The sequence below is a fragment of the Coenobita brevimanus genome, chromosome 35 (genome assembly GCF_032717465.1).
Source record: "Coenobita brevimanus isolate Jiangsu-jjx chromosome 35, ASM3271746v2, whole genome shotgun sequence".
Taxonomy (NCBI): Eukaryota; Metazoa; Arthropoda; class Malacostraca; order Decapoda; family Coenobitidae; genus Coenobita; species Coenobita brevimanus.
The window spans coordinates 21,865,050-21,878,597 of record NC_136988.1 but is presented as its reverse complement, the minus strand read 5'-3'; positions in this window follow the sequence as shown (position 1 = coordinate 21,878,597).

Genomic DNA, 13,548 nt, shown 5'->3' with positions numbered 1-13,548 from the left:
GTGCCAACCAGTAATTGGAGCATCTCGCTACTAGTTGCTTTCATGGCGGCGGCAGCTTCGCGGAGCTTGGCATATTGCGCTGGGACGCGCAAGTCCTCATCTAGTTGGTTTAGGAGATTAATGAATCCCATGAGAGACGCGGTATTTGAATGCTGGCAACAAAGGCTGATGAGTTCCTTACGAAAATCAGCAAAGGTACGAATGCTATCGAAATGTCCTGCACGGATCTCGGATCCGATGTCCGATTTACCGTGGTGCAAGCGACCGAGGAGGTAGGCTACTTTGAGCGATTCATCGGTTATTTGTCTATTGTGTATTTCTGTGTCGACTTCTCTGAGGAAATCATAGACAGACCAAGTTGGGTCCTGGCCGGTAAATTTGGGACGATTGGCATCGTCGAGATAGATAGACTGTGGAGGGTTGACCATGGCTGGAAGTGAAGAAGTGGCGGCAGGAGAGGTGTGGGAGAGAGAGAAGGTAGTGGCAGTTAAGGGCGAGCAAGACGGGGTATGAAGGGAGGCAGGAGAGGGAACGACAGGGGAAGGAGTAGAGGAAGAAGAAGGGAGTGGAGAGGCAGGAGTAGAAGAGGAGGTATCTGGATTTACGAGTGTAGGATGGGTAGGAAGTGATTCTGCGGGAAGTGAAACGGGAGTCTCAGGTACAGGGCGGTGGTACTCTTTGCCACTTCGTAAATGAGTGATTGTGTTAGAGTCGGCAGACGGGGTATGAGCAAGTGATGTTTCCGGGTCGAGAGGGCTGGTGGTAAGCGGTTGACGTGGAAAGTATGGCATTTAATGCGGCAATGGAAGATGAAAGGATGAAGATGGATACGTAGGTGGAAATATATAAATAACAATGAGAGAATGGAATACATGAGTAGGCGTGAAAATGAATGAAGGTGCGGGGATGGATGGTTTAAATAAAAGGCGAAGGATGAGATGGAGTATAAATAACGTAGGTGAAGATGAAAACGGCGTAATGGAAATGAGATGGAATATTTACAATAACCAATCTGTAGAGAAAATCGAGGATACTCTCTATAGAAAGGAAAGATATACTACAGTTACACAGTAGAGATGGGAGTGTTGAGATGTATGACGTGCAGGGGTGGCTGGGCGTAGCTGGGCTGGGGCGGGGCGGGGCGGGATGGGGCGGGGCGGGGCGGCGGTGGAGAGACAGCTGGGCGGAGAGGAGAAGAGACGGCGCGATGAATCACCGGCAGGGAGTGGCGGTCGTATTAGGCTCCGTAATGCAGACCAGATGCGGGCGACGGCGGAGGCCGGTGGTGGGTGGTGAGGGCGGATGTTGGTGCAAGGCAGGTGTAGAGCTGTTGAGTTGCAAATGCAGAGAATGGTGGTGGGCAGGTAGTGGGCAGACAGTGATAAGTGGCACCGTGGGGGCAGGAGTTATGATGAGTTCGGAACAGGTGCTGGGAACAGGTGCAACAGGTGCGTAGGTCGGCGACGGTGACACGTGCGGTCAGGAACAAGGGTATGGGTGCGGTTGTTTGAGAGGTGAGCACTGGTGAGAAAAATTGTACACTCGGAAAGCACAGCCAGGCATTACACCACTAGAGGCACTGAGGAGGGGCGAGGCTGGCAGATGCGAGACATCGTGTATCTTGTGATGTCATTAAAAGGCGGTGGAGGCGGTCAGAATCTGATGGTTCGAAACACCGCTGCTACCAAATGTAACTTGCAATACTTTGGTGATAGAAACTCCGTGTACAAACAGCTAGATAAGATAGATAGATATTTTTTTTAGATAATCTTTTTATTTGTTCCATAGAAATACAGTTACACAAAATTCCTAGTATACAAGATATGACCTAGCTCTTTGATGAAAAATTTCATCTTATAAGAGCCAGTGAAAATTTTATATATATATAAATGTTTTCCATCATTGGATTATTCTGGGACACTGAGAGGCAATAGGCAATATATACATACATATACATATACATATACATATACACACAACACACACACACGCACACACGCATATATACATATATAAACATATATAGTTTCAAGTTTTCTTATGTTGATTGTCAGCTATATTAATTTTATTTACTGGCTTTTGATAACTAATTATTGTTGAGAATGTTGTACGGGACTATGAGCTACATATGATTTTATGAGGTACTTTTTTAGACTGCTTTTAAAGTTATCTACAGTAGTTTTTTTTACTATGTCGTGTGGCAGGGAATTGAATATTTTTGCACCATGATACCTAATATTACTCTGAGATTGTAAAGACGGCATGAAAGGTACAACAAAACGTTCTGTATTTCTATAATGGTATCTTGTAGGTGGAGTGGGTACAAAGAATGAGTTATTGTAAACAAGTCCATTAATGCATTTATACACATATACTGCACATACCAGTTCATTGATTTCTTTCATCTTAAGTATGTTATTATTATAAAATATATCATTCGTATGCTCGTAGCGGCCTACTCGTTCGATTGCTCTCATGATTTGCTTCTGAGCTGTTTCTAAAGGTTTCAGAGCTGTTTTATTTGCCGCTCCCCATACTGCATGACAATATACTAAATGAGTATACACTAATGAATAATATATCAAAATCATTGACTGTTTGTTTAATTTATTCCTTGTTTGATATATAATGCCACAGTACCTTAATACTTTATTTCTAATTTGGATGATATGCTTATTCCACAGTAATTTATTGTCTAATACTATACCCAAAAATTTGGTTTCTGTTACTTCTTTAATGCTGTTATTATTAATAACTACTTGAACACTGTGATTTATTTTCTTATGTCTGTGGAATACAATAAAGTAAGTCTTATTTATATTTAATGTTAGCTTATTGGCTGAAATCCACTGTACCACCTTAGATATTTCTTCAGTTAAGGTATTTGTAAGAGTGTTTATATTACTGTGGCTTAAGTAGAAAGTACTGTCATCAGCAAATAGTACATGTTTTAACCTTTTTGTTGCGTTTGTGATATCGTTGAGGTAGATTAAAAATAATACAGGCCCTAAGATCGAGCCTTGTGGCACCCCTACATTTATTTCAGTAGTGGAAGATGTTTGATTATTAAAATAAACAAATTGTTTACGTTTAGCCAGATAACTCCGGAACCAGTCAAGTGCTTTCCCTGTAATACCATAGTGTGTCAATTTCTCAAGTAATATTGTATGGTCCACTGTATCGAAAGCCTTGGTTAAATCCAGAAACAGACTTATAGTGAACTCGTTTTTATCAAAGGCTGACAAAATGTGATCCGTGAAAGACAAAAGAGCATCTTGTGTGGATCTCCGTCTACGGAACCCATACTGATCATCGGAGAGCATACCTCTTTCTTCTAGAAAATCAATTAATCTGTCACAGACTGGCCTCTCAATAATTTTACTTAAAGAAGGCAGGACCGAAACAGGCCTATAATTTTCAGGTGTATCACGAGGGCCCGACTTGTGTGTTGGTATTACTCTCGCTAACTTCAACTGATCAGGAAAGATTCCAGTAGCAAAAGACAAATTACATAAATGAGTTAAAATAGGACACAAAATTGTTATAGACCTCTTCAGCACCTTCACAGGAATATTGTCATGCCCAGCGGCTGAATCACGCATATTCAAAACAACTTTATTGATTTCGTCAGTAGTGACTTCCCTGAAAGTTAGCTCATTTATCTGAAGTTCAGGAAGATATGCCTGGAACTTAGTTTGAGTCTGGTTAATATTCTTTGCTAATTCTTTACCTATATTGGTAAAATAGTCATTGATTGAATTAGCAGTAATATTTCCTGCATGATTAAGCTCAGTGTGCCCTCTCCTCATTAATACTGAATTTACTATGTTCCAAGTCTTTTTAGAGTCCCCTGCCGAGGTTGCTAGTTTACTTTTATAATAATTTCCTTTAGCAGTCTTAATTGATTGGGTTACTTTATTTCTTACTTTACGGTATATGTCACCATATGTAATCGGTTTCTTTAGATATTTACGTTGTAAGAGGTTGCGATCTTTAATCATAACTTTAATTTCATGAGTTATGTATGGTTTATCCTTATATTTTTGCTTTATGTGAATTGTCTTTTCTGGGAAACATTTTTCGAAAATGGTTATAAATTCTGATAAAAGAAATCGAAGCAGGTTGCGAAATTGCTGGTCTTATAAATGCAAGACCAATCTACTTTTATTAGTTCTTGTTTAAAAATTTCTATATTGTCATCCGTGAAATCCCTATATCTTTTTATTATTTTTTTGTTTGGAGGCTTTATATTCAGTGAAAACGCTGAAAATATGGGAAAATGGTCTGAGATATCACAAACATATATACCATTAGTTATATTTCTGCTAATGTTATTAGTCCAGATTTGATCGATTACTGTAGCTGACTGGCAGGAGTTTATTACAAGCTCACAGTAAAATAGTCTGCCCGATTTGGCTGCCTGCTAAGAACTGATGCAATAACGCCGTCTTCAGGCGTGGGAAAGCGTGCTGACCTAGCAAGTTTAGTGGGGGCATGTATGCATTGGGGGGGGACATATATACATCGGGGGTAGACATATTGTAGAGGGGGTACACTACTCCCCCGGGTAGCTGAGACGGTGTCTCCTGACACCGGGAGGTAAATGGTGTTTGATTATAGTAGTAAGGCAGGACCGGGAGGTGTGTACAAGGGAGAAGTATGATACAGGGGCAGTAGGGGAGACATGGCCATGTTGAGGGGAGGGAATTAGAAGGATATATACATATAAGATATACAAGGATTAATAGGTACAAATCCAGTAAGGGGCGAAGGTATACATAAACGTAATGGGAATTACACAATAATAGATTGAGACATGATAAACAAGGAGTAGATGTGAGAGTTCTATTGTTGTTCTTCCTTAATTTTTTTTTTTTTTTTTGTATTTTCTGTAGGATACACTGGCACTGACTAATGCATTAAAGAAATACCATCATTTTCTAGTAGGCAGAGTTCTGTTCACAGGTTGATTGTCAGATGGCATTGGTAGTTACTGAATGTGAGGGCACTAAGTACGGGGAGTTTCTACGTCGTGTGTAGGGCGTACTATGCCTGTAGAGACTCTGATTTCCTGGAGTCGACGTTCCATTTTTCTGACACAACAATGCACTGCACAGATGATGAGTAGAAAACCCATGAAAGCGATAACCACAGGGGGAAACACAACTGTTGGATGAACCCATGAACGGCTGAAGGCCAGAGAAAATTCATCCATAATGAAATCACTGTCATTGAGGAAGGTGAGCATGCGCAAGTTAGGGGAGGTGATGGTAATGTTGGCAGAGGGTAGGGTGGAAGGCATGTCGAGTGGTTGAAAGATGTCATAGGAGTGATTACGGACAGCTTGGTGATAGCGAGTGGCGTAAGTGATGACGGACTCTGATTTGACGGTACAATAGTCAGGTGCTTTGTAGAGACCACTAGCGGGGACGGATCGAACCGAAGAACCAGGACACATGATTGTGACAGAGATGGGAACAGCAAAGAAGAAGTACTGGACATGGTTGAGGTGAGCATGGTGGACCGGGAGGTCAGGAGCTGGGACAAAAGAACAGGCCGAGTAGATGGAATGGTTGCGAACTAAACCAGACTCACAAGGTGTAGCACTGCTAGGGAAGATAGCGAAAAGGTGGGCAGCACAGAGACGAGAGGTCGGAGTAAGGGAGGAACATTTCTGGAGGTCTGTGGAAGAAAGGAAGGCAACGGAAAGATGATCATGGGAGAGGAGGAAATATTCTGAAGGAACAGATACCTGTAACAAGGAGTTGTTGAGGCGGAAAGGGAAGGGAATGATGTGGAAAAGGTTAAAGGGTATGGCAGAACGGAGAGGAATATGGACGACGACGTATGTGGTGAGAAGAGTGGCTTCGAGAACAGGATAATAATATTCAAGGGAGGAGTAAGGGAGGACTGGGGAGAGACCGAAGGTGGAGTGAGCCCATTCCAGGACAGAACGGAGAGCTGAGACAGGTAGTGACATGTCCATTGATAGCATCGACCAGGATACGAACCAAGGCAGAGACTTGAGACAAGAGAGAGTCAATGGCTAGTTGGAGATTATCCATGTTGAGTTTGAGGTAGAAGAACTGAGAGATAACGTTGAGATCTGAAAGGTGGCGTTGTAAGATATCTGTGAAATTGTTTAGAGTGGACGTGACTTCATTGAGTTGGGTTGTGAGCTTCTGTAACATAGTGTGTTGGATTTTACTGACTCGGCGTTGTGATTCTAGGGCTGAAGCTAATTGAGTGAGATCAGATTTGAAGCCAGAAATGTCACGGGCTGTAGCAACGCCAAACAAGCCACTCAGAATCTCACCGCAGAAGTCGAAGAGACCTCGTTTCACACGAGAACGACCCACAGGTGTCTGAATGGAAAATGTGTCATTGAGCTCAGTGAATCTGTTACTTATGTATTGCAATTGCCAGAAGAGTGGGAGGAAAAGGTTATAGAGATACTCATTCGGGTTGTGTGTCCCCATGAGGGCCGTGAGATGGGTCCTGATTCCGTGGAGCTGGTGCGCGTAGGCAGGTAGGGCAATGGCTACGTCGGCCGGGGGCGCAAGATCGAAGCGCAAGGAGACCTCGCCTCCTGAGCCGACCAAGGCCCCGGGAGTTACTCCAACGTCGTCCTGATCTGACCCAGACCCAAGGAGGGTCAGCACTGCCAGCAGGGAGATCGCTAACATCGTACCTAGAAAATCAGGGTAGAGTTAATGGGGGAGGTCGTGAAGAGGTTGATGGGCAGAGCGCAGTTTGGACCGATAGTGATTGGTTGATGAATGAGCAGGTGGAGGTGGAGAGGAAGGAGACTGAGGGATAGGTGGAGACAAGGTAGACTGAGGGATGGGAGGAGGGGAAGAGGGGGCAAGAGGTTGTGTAAGTGACTCTTCCAAGACGAGGCCACGGGGTGCTCGCTTTAAGTCATCGACGTGGACCCATCTGGTGTCCCTAGTGGACAGGTCCTGGAGGTGAAATTTGTTGCCTTGTTGAGTGAGGACGCGGTGGGGCCCTGTAAATTTGTCATCCAACTTAGAGGAACGCGTATGGGAATGAGCAAAGACAAAATCGCCTACATTGATAGTGATAGGAGAGGCGGACTGATGTTGGCGCTGCAGCATGTCCTCCTGAGAAAAAGCCAAAGTGGATTGGACATACTGGTGGATTGTCTGGAAGTTGGCCAATTTTAGTTTAACATAATCATCCATGTTGTAGATGGGTTCTGGCTTTGAGGATAAGAGAGAGTATGGGAGGTCCTTGTCAAAGCCAAAGAGGACGAAGAAGGGAGATTCAGCAATGAATGCATTGATGGAACTATTGATGGAGGATGCCACTTGAGGAATCCAGTCATCCCAGGACGAACTATGGGAGCCTAGATGTCTGAGGCACTCTAAGATTTTACGGTTGTGGCGTTCTACAAGGCCATTGCAAGCCGGATGGTTAGGCACGACATTGCACCTACTGATATGAAAGCGGCGACAGATCTCATCTAGAAGGCTATTGTTGAATTCTGTACCATTGTCATTAAGAATGGTATGAGGGGTACTGAACGGGCAAATTACGTGATCTACAAGGGCACGTGCAACGCTCTTCGCGGTCTTGTCGGTGAGGGGTACAGTAGCGGGAGAAGTGGTCGACCGCTACGAACAAGTACTTAGCGCCAGATTCTGTGAGAGGTAGTTTTAAGAGATCGATTGAGACAGTTTCCCATGGTCGTGATGGGATTGGGTATTGTAAGAGAGGTGCTGGTAAGCCGGTGGATACTTTGTGGCGGTGGCAGGAGAGGCAAGAGTCACAGTGGGCATTGATATCGTGGCGCATGGTTGGCCAATAGTATTTGAGACGTGCTTGGCGCAAGCATCGGTCTTTACCTGGATGGGAAGCTGGAGGAGTATTATGAACAATATGAAGAACCATTGGTATCAGGGCAGCGGGGACAACAAGTTGGCGTACTTCGTGATTGGGCATATCTTTGACTGTTAGCAGTCTTTTCCTGTACAAGAGATCATCATCTAGCATGAACCCATCTAGTGATACTGGCAGAGTAGGTAAGGTCGAGGCATCGCCAGATTCTAGGAAATAAATGACTTTGGACCACATGGGGTCTTGGCGCTGAAAGTTTCGAACAACTTCTGACGTTAGTGTAGTATTTTCAGTTACTTCAGGCTGCAGTGATGTTATAGCTGCTGCTACGTGACGTGAGAGTGCGTCTGCAACTACATTCAACTTGCCTGGTACATATTGAAAAGTGGGATTAAAGTCCTGGATGATGACAGATCATCTAGCTAGTCTACCTGTTAGGTTGCGATTTTTGAACAAATCACATAGTGGAAGGTGGTCTGTTTGGATATGCACTGGATAACCATAGACTATATCTCTGAAATGTTTCAAGGACCAGATTACTGCTAGCACTTCGAGATCTGTGACACTGCAGTTACGTTCAGTGGTTGTAAGGGTGCGACTAGCATACGCTATTACGCGCTTCCTTGATGCTTCATCGAGTTGCATCAAAACGGCACCAAGTCCAGTGTCTGAGGCGTCTGTGAAGAGAAGGAAGGGTGTGGTATAATGAGGGAACGCTAGAACAGGGGCATTTACAAGAGCTGTCTTTAGCTTTTGGAAAGCTTGTGACTGGTCGTTAGTCCAAACAAAGGGCACATTCTGCTTGAGTAAGTGGGTCAGAGGAGCAGCGATCTTTGCATAATCCCGGATGAAGCGACGATGATAGCCACTGAGGCCCAGGAAACTTCGTACAGCTTCGGTAGTGGTGGGTTCTGGGAAGTTAATAATCGCCTTAGTTTTATCCTCATTAGTATGAATACCTTGTGCATCGACGACATGGCCTAGGAATTTGATTTTCTTTCGCAGGAAGTCACATTTACTGAGATTGATTTTCAGGCCTGCAAGCTGGAGGCGTTCAAAGACTTGCTGGAGTTTGGTAAAATGATCAGGGATGGATTTACTCACAACAATGATATCATCTAGGTAAGCAAAAAGAGAGTGTCCCATCATACCGCTGAAGACTGAATGGATAAGTCGCATGAACACGGAAGGAGCATTTATCAGACCAAAAGGGAGTCTCTTAAACTGAAAATGTCCGGAAGGGGTGCTAAAGGCTGTAACTGGGCGAGAGGACTCTTCCATTTCGACCTGCCAGTACCCGCTGAGGAGGTCTAAAGATGAAAAGAGTACATTATTGTCACCAAGGGATTCTAGCAAATCAGTGAGGACGGGTAACGGGAAACGGTCTGGAACGGTGACAGAATTGACCTTACGATAGTCGACTACTGGTCTAAAGTGGACTATTCCATGGACTGACGGAGGGTTCAATAATGTCTTGGTCTAACATGTTCTGTACCATTTGATCTGTCTGCTTTCGCTGGCTGTGAGGAAATCGATACGCTGGTATGAAAATCGGCTGAGTTCCGGGTAGTAGTTGAATCGTATGTTTGACAAGGTCTGTTCTACCCATCGGTTCACCGGGTAAGGCAACCACGTTTCTGTACGAGGTCAGAAGGTCGAGGAGTTGAGACATATTTTCTGGGAAAACTGTGCAAGTGAGATGTGAGAGCATATCGGGTGAATATGTCGGCGCAGATCCCGTAGAGTTAATAGTACATACACCGATTGGCGTATCATCAGTCTGAATAGTAGGAATTGAGGAATCCTGGCACACCTTTACAGCCGCTGGGTATACTAGGAAGTCTCCAATCTTTACACCACTTTTAAGTTTTAGTGGAGCATTTGTGACATTGAGCAAGTACAGGTAGCATAAACTGTCCTCTAAGACTGTACACCACACTGACTCATAAGTCAAGCCAGTCACACAACACGTCTCAGGTAGGGTTAGTACATCCACTCCTTCTTTCGCACTGGCAACACAAACAGAAATTTTGGTGAACTCATGCGGTAACAAAATTGTGCACGTATTCGTTACTGCACGTTTCGTCTCTGTGTGTTGGAGAAGATCATTCAGACTGTGTGAGGTAGGTAACTGAGACATGTCTGAGTCAGCGATAGTGTTGTCGGGAGAGGAGGTAAGAGCCATGTTCGAGGGCTGAGATGATGTATCAGGAGACATTGAGGAATTTATGTCCTTGCTCGCAGTCAGTAAGGGAATGATCTCTGTATTCTCAGATGATGATAGTGGTGGTTTGGGCTGGGTTGGACTTTTTGGTAGTGATAGGGACAGAGGTAATTGAAGGACTGATTTGATCGTAAGAACAGGACGGGGACATTCCATAGTGTAAACCGGGAATCCAGAAATGTCTATACTACCACAAGCAGGTAATAATGCAATGGAGTGTTGTGCCATGGTGGAGAAACCAATAAGGGCATCTGCGGGATACTGCAAGTCATTAGTGACATGAAATTCAATTGGGATAGGGGGCAAATCTCTGTGGAGTTTGACTTCAAGGGTGACTCTTCCCTTAACCTTAAACTCTGAGCCGTCAACACCACATAGGCGAATGTCTGGTGGTTCTAGGAAACTGACGTGGTTGTGATGGCGATGAATAATTTATAAGGAATTTTCGGAGATGAGATTTACTGTAGATCCTGTGTCCAAGAAGAATGACGTTGGTATGTCATGACTGCTGCAGAGAATGACTAAACCCGAGGATGTTATGGGACTTACATGGCAGACGGGGAGTTGGGTTTCTGGTTCTACGTGATATTGGTCCGATACGGGCGCGGCGCTTCCCCCGACTGTTGGCGGTTCAGGTAACGACATTCCTCAGTGGTGTGAGTCGTGCTTGATTGGTGGTATTTGCAGTGTGGACGACGTGAGCGGGAAGGCGTACGCTGTCTGGTTTGGGAGTGAGAAAGTTTGTATGTACGGTCGCAACTGGATGCTCGATGTCCAGGATGACCACAGTACCAGCAAAGAATCGAAGATTGTCTGTTCTGTCGGGCGCTACATGGATCACGACCTGCGGTAGGAGAAGGATGTGTGGCAGATCTGCCGCGTGTGGCTGGACGGGAGCGAGATTGGTCTGGGGTAGTGGAGGTGTGACAGACTGAGGAGGCCAAGAGTTGGGTGGTGCCCTGACGCGTGTAGTTCGAACCTGTTCTTTCATGAATGGCTTTAGTGACCTGAATAATTTTATCTCCTGGATTGAAACCGATTTCCAAGGCTAGCTCTCGCTGTTTAGGAGTAAGCCGGTGAAGGAATCTCAGGTAACCAATTAAGTCAGCAGAGTTGGTGTGTGAAAGCATTGGAACGCCATTCTTGTCTTCTAACCATTTCGTGCCTACCAGTAATTGGAGCATCTCGCTACTAGTTGCTTTCATGGCGGCGGCAGCTTCGCGGAGCTTGGCATATTGCGCTGGGACGCGCAAGTCCTCATCTAGTTGGTTTAGGAGATTAATGAATCCCATGAGAGACGCGGTATTTGAATGCTGGCAACAAAGGCTGATGAGTTCCTTACGAAAATCAGCAAAGGTACGAATGCTATCGAAATGTCCTGCACGGATCTCGGATCCGATGTCCGATTTACCGTGGTGCAAGCGACCGAGGAGGTAGGCTACTTTGAGTGATTCATCGGTTATTTGTCTATTGTGTATTTCTGTGTCGACTTCTCTGAGGAAATCATAGACAGACCAAGTTGGGTAATGGCCGGTGAATTTGGGACGATAGGCATCGTCGAGATAGATAGACTGTGGAGGGTTGACCATGGCTGGAAGTGAAGAAGTGGCGGCAGGAGAGGTGTGGGAGAGAGAGAAGGTAGTGGCAGTTAAGGGCGAGCAAGACGGGGTATGAAGGGAGGCAGGAGAGGGAACGACAGGGGAAGGAGTAGAGGAAGAAGAAGGGAGTGGAGAGGCAGGAGTAGAAGAGGAGGTATCTGGATTTACGAGTGTAGGATGGGTAGGAAGTGATTCTGCGGGAAGTGAAACGGGAGTCTCAGGTACAGGGCGGTGGTACTCTTTGCCACTTCGTAAATGAGTGATTGTGTTAGAGTCGGCAGACGGGGTATGAGCAAGTGATGTTTCCGGGTCGAGAGGGCTGGTGGTAAGCGGTTGACGTGAAAAGTATGGCATTTAAGGCGGCAATTTAAGATGAAAGGATGAAGATGGATACGTAGGTGGAAATATATAAATAACAATGAGAGAATGGAATACATGAGTAGGCGTGAAAATGAATGAAGGTACGGGGATGGATGGTTTAAATAAAAGGCGAAGGATGAGATGGAGTATAAATAACGTAGGTGAAGATGAAAACGGCGTAATGGAAATGAAATGGAATATTTACAATAACCAATCTGTAGAGAAAATCGATGATACTCTCTATAGAAAGGAAAGATATACTACAGTTACACAGTAGAGATGGGAGTGTTGAGATGTATGACGTGCAGGGGTGGCTGGGCGTAGCTGGGCTGGGGCGGGTCGGGGCGGGATGGGGCGGGGCGGGGTGGCGGTGGAGAGACAGCTGGGCGGAGAGGAGAAGAGACGGCGCGATGAATCACCGGCAGCGAGTGGCGGTCGTATTAGGCTCCGTAATGCAGACCAGATGCGGGCGACGGCGGAGGCCGGTGGTGGGTGGTGAGGGCGGATGTTGGTGCAAGGCAGGTGTAGAGCTGTTGAGTTGCAAATGCAGAGAATGGTGGTGGGCAGGTAGTGGGCAGACAGTGATAAGTGGCACCGTGGGGGCAGGAGTTATGATGAGTCCGGAACAGGTGCTGGGAACAGGTGCAACAGGTGCGTAGGTCGGCGACGGTGACACGTGCGGTCAGGAACAAGGGTATGGGTGCGGTTGTTTGAGAGGTGAGCACTGGTGAGAAAAATTGTACACTCGGAAAGCACAGCCAGGCATTACACCACTAGAGGCACTGAGGAGGGGCGAGGCTGGCAGATGCGAGACATCGTGTATCTTGTGATGTCATTAAAAGGCGGTGGAGGCGGTCAGAATCTGATGGTTCGAAACACCGCTGCTACCAAATGTAACTTGCAATACTTTGGTGATAGAAACTCCGTGTACAAACAGCTAGATAAGATAGATAGATATTTTTTTTAGATAATCTTTTTATTTGTTCCATAGAAATACAGTTACACAAAATTCCTAGTATACAAGATATAACCTAGCTCTATGATGAAAAATTTCATCTTATAAGAGCCAGTGAATATTTTATATATATAGAAATGTTTTCCATCATTGGATTATTCTGGGACACTGAGAGGCAATAGGCAATACATACATACATATACATATACATATACATATACATATACACACAACACACACACACGCACACACGCATATATACATATATAAACATATATAGTTTCAAGTTTTCTTATGTTGATTGTCAGCTATATTAATTTTATTTACTGGCTTTTGATAACTAATTATTGTTGAGAATGTTGTACGGGACTATGAGCTACATATGATTTTATGAGGTACTTTTTTAGACTGCTTTTAAAGTTATCTACAGTAGTTTTTTTTACTATGTCGTGTGGCAGGGAATTGAATATTTTTGCACCATGATACCTAATATTACTCTGAGATTGTAAAGACGGCATGAAAGGTACAACAAAACGTTCTGTATTTCTATA